Raw genomic sequence first — 8,303 nt, 5'->3', positions numbered from 1 at the left:
TTTCTTTATAGTACAACTCTCACATCCATATATGATTACTGGAAAAACCATAGCTTTGACTAGATGGACCTCTGTTGGCAAATTAATGTCTCTGCTTTTTAATATGCTGTCTAGGTCGGCCATAGCTTTTCTTTCAAGGAGTAAGCATCTTTTAATTTCATGGCTGAAGTCACCATCTGCAGTGATTTTGGAGCTCAAAAAAATAGTCCCTCAGTTTCCATTATTTCTCCATCTATTTGCCAGGAAGTGATGGGACCAGATGCCATGATCTTAGTTTTCTGAATGTTGAGCTTTAAGCCATCTTTTTCACTCTCCTCTTTCACTTTCATCAAGAGGCTCTTTAGTTCTTCTTCGCTTTCTGCCATAAGGGTGGTGTCATCTGCATATCTGAGGTTATTCATATTTCTTCCAGCAATCATGATTCCAGCTTGTGCTTCATCCAACTTGGCATTTTACATGATGTACTCTGCATATAAGTTAAGTAAGCAGGGTGAGAATATACAGCTTTGACATACTCCTTTCCTGATTTGGAACCAGTCTGTTGTTCCATGTCCAGTTCTAACTGTTGCTTCCTGATCTGCATATGGATTTCTCAGGAGGCAGGTCAGGTAGTCTGGTATTCCCATCTCTTTCAGAATTTTCCATAGTTTGCTGTAATCAACACAGTCAAAGGCTTTGGCATAGTCAATAAAGCAGAAGTAGATGTTTTTCTGGAACTCTCTTGCTTTTTTGATGATCCAGTGGATGTTGGCAATTTGATCTCTGGTTCCTCTGCCTTTTCTAAATCCAGCTTGAACATCTGGAAGTTCATGGTTCATGCACTGTTGAAGCAGGGCTTGGAGAATTTTGAGCATTACTTTGTTAGTGTGTGAGAAGAGTGTAATTCTGTGGTAGTTTGAACATTCTTTGGCATTGCCTTTCTTTGGGATTGGAATGAAAACTGACCTTTTCCAGTCCTGTGGCCACTGCCAAGTTTTCCAAATTTGCTGGCATATTGAGTGAAGTACTTTCACAACATCATCTTTTAGAATTTGAAATAGCTCACCTGCAATTCCATCACCTCCACTAGCTCTGTTCGTAGTGATGCTTCCTAAGGCCCACTTGACTTAGCATTCCAGGATTTCCTGCTCTATGTGAGTGATCACACCATCCTGGTTATCTGGGTCATGAAGATCTTTTTTGTATTCTTGCTACCTCTTCTTAATATCTTCTGCTTCTGTTAGGTCCATACCATTTCTGTCCTTTATTGTGTCCATCTTTACATGAAATGTTCCCTTGGTATCTCTAATTTTCTTGAAGAGATCTCTAGTCTTTCCCATTCTATTCTTTTCCTCTATTAAACTAAAAAGCATCTGCATAGAGAAGGAAACCATCAACAAAATGAAAAGGAAACCTACTAAACGGTAGAAGATATTTGCAAATAATATGTCTGATATGGAGTTACTATCCAAGATTGAGAAAAAACTCACACAACTCAACATCCAAGTAAAAGATGTGCAGTGGACCCAAATAGACATTTTTCCAAAGAAGACATGCAGATTGCTAATAGGTACATGAAAAAATGCTCAATATTGCTGTTCATCAGAGAAATGCAACTAAAAACCACAATAAGAAACCACCTCCCATCTGTCAGAATGGCTATCATCAAAAAGACAATAAACAACAAATCTTGCTGAGTATGTGAAAAAAAGGAAAACTTCAGACATTTGTTGGAATTGTAAATTGGTACAACCACTATGGGAAAAAGCATGAAGATTTCCCCCAAAATTGAAAATAGAACTATTGTATCATTCAACAATTTCACTTCTGGTTATCTACCCGAAGAAAACACAACCAGTAATTCTAAAAGATACAGTCACATCAATGTTTACTGCAGCATTATCTACAATAGCCAAGATATGGGAGCAACCTAAGTGCTCGTTAATTGATAAATAGATAAAAATGAAGTGGCATACACAAGAGAATATTATTCAATCATTAAAAAATGAAATCTTGCCATTTAGGACAACATGGATGGATCTAAAGAGTATTATGCTAAATGAAATTGTGAGACAGAGAAAGATAAATATAGGATTCCATTTATACATGTAACCTAAAAAAACAAAATAAAAAGAGTCATAAATACAGAGAACAAAAGGGTAGTTGCCAAAATGGAGGTGGTGGGGTGTTAGGCAAAATAAATGAAGAGGATTAAGAGATACAAACCCCCAGTTATAAAATAAGTAAGCCCTGGTGATGTATTATATAGCATAAGGAATTTGTTCCACACTATTACAGTAACTTTTTATGGGACGAGAGTTACTAGACTTACTGCGGTGATCATTTTACAATGCATGTAAAGGTTGAATCAGTATATAGTTAACCTGAAATGAATATTACATCATACATCAATAGAAAATAAATTTTAAAAAGCTTTCTTACAGGAAAGTGTAAATTAGGTAAAATTGCAATTTCACAACATCTGGCATTAAGTCAAATATTACCAGGACTGGGGAGAAGGAAGAATATAATATTAAGAGAAAATTAATCCATCAAAACTGACCTGGATTCCGCTCGGGGCAGAGCAGAGATGGCGTCTGCCCACGGGGTCAAGGAGGCCGCGCAGGGCGGGGAGCCGGGTCGGCCGGAGCTGCCGCCGCCCCAGCCACATCCTCCGCCTCCCAGCCGATGCAGGAAAAGGCGGCGGCGCCCACTATGGACGATGGGTTTCTGAATCTGGACTCACCCACCTATGTCCTGTACAGGGACAGGGCAGAATGGGCTGATATAGATCCAGTGCCGTAGAATGATGGCCCTAATCCAGTGGTCCAGATCATTTATAGTGAGAAATTTCAGGGCATCTATGATTATTTCGGGCTGTCCTGCAGCACGACGAGAGAAGGGAATGGGCTTTTAAATTAACCAGAGATGCTACTGAGTTAAATTCAGCCAATTACACAGTGTGGTATTTCTGGAGAGTTCTCTTAAAGTCACTCCAGAAGGAACTACATGAGGAAATGAACTACATCTTGGCAGTAACTGAGAAGCAGCCCCAAAACTGTCAAGTTTGGAATTGTAGGTGAGTGCTGGTGGAATGGCTGAGAGACCCATCACAGGAGCTTGAATTTATTGCTGATATTCTTACTCAGGATGCAAAGAATTACCACGCCTGGCAACACCAGACAGTGGGTTATTCAGGAATTTAAACTTTTGGATAATGAGCTGCCATATGTAGACCAACTTCTCAAAGAGCACATGAGAAATAACTCTGTCTGCAACCAAAGATATTTTGTAATTTTTAATACTGTGGGCTACAATGATCATGCTATATTGGAGAGAGAAGTCCAGTACACTTTGGAAATGATCAACCTAGTCCCACATAATGAAAGTGTGTGGAATTATTTGAAAAGGATTTTGCAGGATCGTGGTCTTTCCAAATACCCCAATCTGTTAAATCAACTACTTGACTTACAACCAAGTCACAGCTCCCCCTACCTAATTGCATTTCTCGTGGATATCTAAGAAGACATGCTAGAAAACCAATGTGACAACAAGGAGGACATTCTTAATAAAGCATTAGAGTTATGTGAAATCCTAGCTAAAGAAAAGGACATTGTAAGAAAGGAATACTGGAAATGCATTGGAAGATCCCTTCAAAGCAAACACAGCACAGAAAGTGACCCACCTACAAATGTATACCAATAACACCGGATCTTCACGAACTTGATAGGATGCTTTTATTTTTTGAGACTCTAATGAAGGAGTTAAAAACTAGAGCGATCATTTCTTTTGCCTGTGGTGTAAAACACACAGCACACAGGTCTGCTTTTTAACATGAACTAAGTATGTGCTCCTTGGGTGCTGCTGCTATTCAGACTAGTTACAAGTAACTTCATTTTTTTTTAGCACAGAAATTGGGGGAGGAAGAGGAAGCAAAAAGTCCCATAAAGGAACTTTTGTAGTCTTATCAACATTTACTCTAACCGCTTAGCATCAACTCCTCCCTAAATGATTTGCGTGTCAGGATGTGCAGTGTTAATATTTGCAGGTATGTAAAGGATATAAGCAATCTCAAAAACGACAGAATGATCTGTGTTCGTTTCCAAGGCAAACCATTCAATATCACGGTAATCCAAGCCTATGCCCCAACCAGTAATGCTGAAGAGGCTGAGGTTGAATGGTTCTATGAAGACCTACAAGACCTTTTAGAACTAACACCCCAAAACGATGTCCTTTTCATTATAGGGGACTGGAATGCAAAAGTAGGAAGTCAAGAAACACCTGGAGTAACAGGCAAATTCGGCCTTGGAGTATGGAATGAAGCAGGGCAAAGGCTAACAGAGTTTTGCCAAGAGAACACAATGATCACAGCAAACACCCTCTTCCAACAACACAAGAGAAGACTCTACACATGGACATCACCAGATGGTCAACACCAAAACTGATTATTTTGGTGCAGCCAAAATATATATTATAACCAATATATAATAAATATATATAATACAATCAATATAATTATATTATAATCAATATAATATTGATGATATTCTTTGTAGCCAAAGATGGAGAAGCTCTATAAAGTCAACAAAAACAAGACCGGGAGCTGACTGTGGCTCAGATCATGAACACCTTATTGCCAAATTCAGACTTAAATTGAAGAAAGTAAGAAAAATCACTAGACCATTCAGATATGACCTAAATAAAATCCCTTAAGATTATACAGTTGAAGTGAGAAATAGATTTAAGGGACTAGATCTGATAGGCAGAGTGCCTGATTAACTATGGACAGAGGCTCGTGACATTGTACAGGAGACAGGAATCAAGACAATCCCCATGGAAAAGAAATGCAAAAAAGCAAAATGGCTGTCTGGGGAGGCCTTACAAATAGCTGTGAAAAGAAGAGAAGTGAAAAGCAAAGGAGAAAAGGAAAGATATAAGCATCTGAATGCAGAGTTCTAAAGAATAGCAAGAAGAGATAAGAAAGCCTTCGTCAGTGATCAATGCAAAGAAATAGAGGAAAACAACAGAATGGGAAAGACTAGAGATCTCTTCAAGAAAATTAGAGATACCAAGGGAACATTTCATGCAAAGATGGGCTCAATAAAGGACAGAAATGGTATGGACCTAACAGAAGCAGAAGATATTAAGAAGAGGTGGCAAGAATACACAGAAGAACTGTACAAAAAAGAGCTTCATGACCCAGATAATGGTGTGATCACTCACCTAGAGCCAGACATCCTGGAATGTGAAGTGAAGTGGGCCTTAGAAAGCATCACTACGAACAAAGCTAGTGGAGGTGATGGAATTCCAGTTGAGCTATTTCAAATCCTGAAAGATGATGCTGTCAAAGTGCTGCACTCAATATGCCAGCAAATTGGGAAAACTCAGCAGTGGCCACAGGACTGGAAAAGGTCAGTTTTAATTCCAATCCCAAAGAAAGGCAATGCCAAAGAATGTTCAAACTACCACACAATTGCACTCATCTCACACACTAGTAAAGTAATGCTCAAAATTCTCCAAGCCAGGCTTCAGCAGTACGTGAACCATGAACTTCCAGATATTCAAGCTGGTTTTAGAAAAGGCAGAGGAACCAGAGATCAAATTGCCAACATCTGCTGGATCATGGAAAAAGCAAGAGAGTTCCAAAAAACATCTATTTCTGCTTTATTGACTATACCAAAGCCTTTGACTGTGTGGACCACAATAAACTGTGGAAAATTCTGAAAGAGATGGGAATACCAGACCACCTGATATGCCTCTTGAGAAACCTATATGCAGGTCAGGAAGCAACAGTTAGAACTGGACATGGAACAACAGACTGGTTCCAAATAGGAAAAGGAGTACATCAAAGCTGTATATTGTCACCCTGCTTATTTAACTTATATGCAGAGTACATCATGAGAAATGTTGGGCTGGAAGAAGCACAAGCTGGAATCAAAATTGTGGGAAGAAATATCAATAATCTCAGATATACAGATGACACCACCCTTATGGCAGAAAGTGAAGAGGAACTAAAAAGCCTCATGATGAAAGTGAAAGAGGAGAGTGAAAACAGTTGGCTTAAAGCTCAACATTCAGAAAACTAAGATCATGGCATCTGGTCCCATCACTTCATGGCAGATAGATGGGGAAACAATGGAAATGGTGTCATACTTTATTTTTGGGGGCTCCAAAATCACTGCAGATGGTGATTTCAGCCATGAAATTAAAAGACACTTACTTTTTAGAAGGAAAGTTATGACCAACCTAGATAGCATACTGAAAAGCAGAGACATAACTTTGCCAACAAAGGTCCATCTAGTCAAGGCTATGGTTTTTCCAGTGGTCATGTATGGATGTGAGAGCTGGACTGTGAAGAAAGCTGAGCGCCAAAGAATTGATGCTTTTGAACTGTGGTGTTGGAGAAGACTCCTGAGAGTCCCTTGGACTGCAAGGAGATCCAACCAGTCCATCCTAAAGGAGATCAGTCCTGGGTGTTGATTGGAGGGACTGATGCTGAAGCTGAAACTCCAATACTTTGGCCACCTCATGCGAAGAGTTGACTCATTGGAAAAGACTCTGATGCTGGGAGGGATTGGGGGCAGGAGGAGAAGGGGACGACAGAGGATGAGATGGCTGGATGGCATCACCGACTCAATGGACATGAGTTTGCATGAACTCTGGGAGTTGGTGATGGACAGGGAGGGGTGGTGTGCTGTGATTCATGGGGTCACAAAGAATTGGACATGACTGAGCGACTGAACTGAACTGAACTGAAAGGATATAAGAAACTTACCTTCCAGTTCAGAAAGCAGGGAATGCAGTTGTTACATTAGAGCTGCTCTGACACACTTGCCATCTTGCTCTCACTGTAACCAACTAATGCCAAAAGAATGGTTTTGTAATAAAATTATAGATGTATTCTAAAGCAAACAGAAAAACTGACCTGGAAATGATATGGGTGATAGAATGAGTAGAGAAGAACAACAGAGCAGTCATTATAACTGTATTTCATTTGTTCTGTTGAATTTTGCCCTGTTTGTTCCACTGGAAACAGGTATAGCTTACAGAGGAGCTGAAAAACTGGCCAGCAGGTCAGTTTTCAGTTTGGACAACAAAGTGCACTGGAGAAGACTCAGGGGATAGACACTATTGCAGAGAGAACAGGAGCTGATAAAATGCTAGCCTCTGGGCAGAGTGGGCTCTCAAGGAACCCCCTGAGGGGCTGAGATAGAAGACCTTAGGTAGATGAAGCGCACATACAATCCTCAAATTGTGTTTCTTGTTTCAATCTTTATTCTTTAAATTTGCTCTAAGTTCCTGGCTACTACATTCTTCTTTCTTTATCCTGAGAGGCACTAAGGGGTAGTGAGAAGAGAGGTAAGAGGCAGGTCTGCCTCAGGCTGGGGAGAGTAGAGTCGAGTCGGCTCTGGATGAATTCAGATAAGAGGTCTAGTGGCAGCTCTGTCACAGACTAGACATATGAAATCAGAAAAAATCACAGGCTCTTTAAGCCTGAGAATCTTCATATGTGAATTTGGTTTTATAAGACTTTTGTAATGTGTATGAAGTATACAAAACACACGGCACAGTGCCTGGCATATCATAGGGCTTTGATGAATGAGAGTTATTGCTGTGACTAAGTTGTCTCAAATCCTAACCCCCCACCTGTCTTTGTGCATGTGTGTGTATGAGTGTGCATTGTCTAGGTATAGGCTTTCTCAGAAAACATAAAGTGCTATGGTATATAGTATGTCAAATCAGACCAAATCAGACAATGGGACTGTCTTCCCAGCTAGATATAACTAAAATTTCCTAGAATTGTGTCAAGGATGAACCTCTTCCATCTCTCCCAGTCACCATTTGTAGGGCTTCATAATATATTAGTCCTTCCTTCTCTGTGTGTTACTTACAGTAGATGACTGAAACCATATATATGTTTCTTCCCATTCATGCCCATAATAGAGTTCAACTCACAAACCAGGCACAAACCCGCCAGCATCACTAATATTATACTTTGGGCTACTAAATAAAATAAGGGTTATTTGAACACGAGCACTGTGAAACTTCAGTAGTCAATGTGATAACAGAGTCTAGGAGTCTACTAAGTGACTAAAAGGAGTAATATGCTGCACAAAGGGAATCCTGTCCCAGGAGGGATGGAACAGGACAGAAAGAGATTTAATCACAATACTCAGAACTGCAAGCAATTTAAATTTTGTGCATCATGTATTTCTGAAATTTTTCATTTATATTTTAATATTTAGGACCACAGTTGACTGTGGGTAAGTGAAATATTAAAAAGCACAACCAGAGGCCTTCCCTGGTGATCCAGTGGCTAAGAC

General features: G+C 39.8%; 1 pseudogene; it reads left to right on the top strand.

Moving 5' to 3' along the window:
- Positions 1-2,569: 2,569 nt before the first annotated feature.
- On the top strand, positions 2,570-3,684 carry LOC113887478 (annotated as a pseudogene).
- The last annotated feature ends 4,619 nt before the right edge of the window (positions 3,685-8,303 follow it).

This window comes from Bos indicus x Bos taurus, chromosome X, assembly GCF_003369695.1.
Source record: "Bos indicus x Bos taurus breed Angus x Brahman F1 hybrid chromosome X, Bos_hybrid_MaternalHap_v2.0, whole genome shotgun sequence".
Classification (NCBI taxonomy): domain Eukaryota; kingdom Metazoa; phylum Chordata; class Mammalia; order Artiodactyla; family Bovidae; genus Bos; species Bos indicus x Bos taurus.
This window is presented reverse-complemented; position numbering and strand designations above follow the sequence as displayed.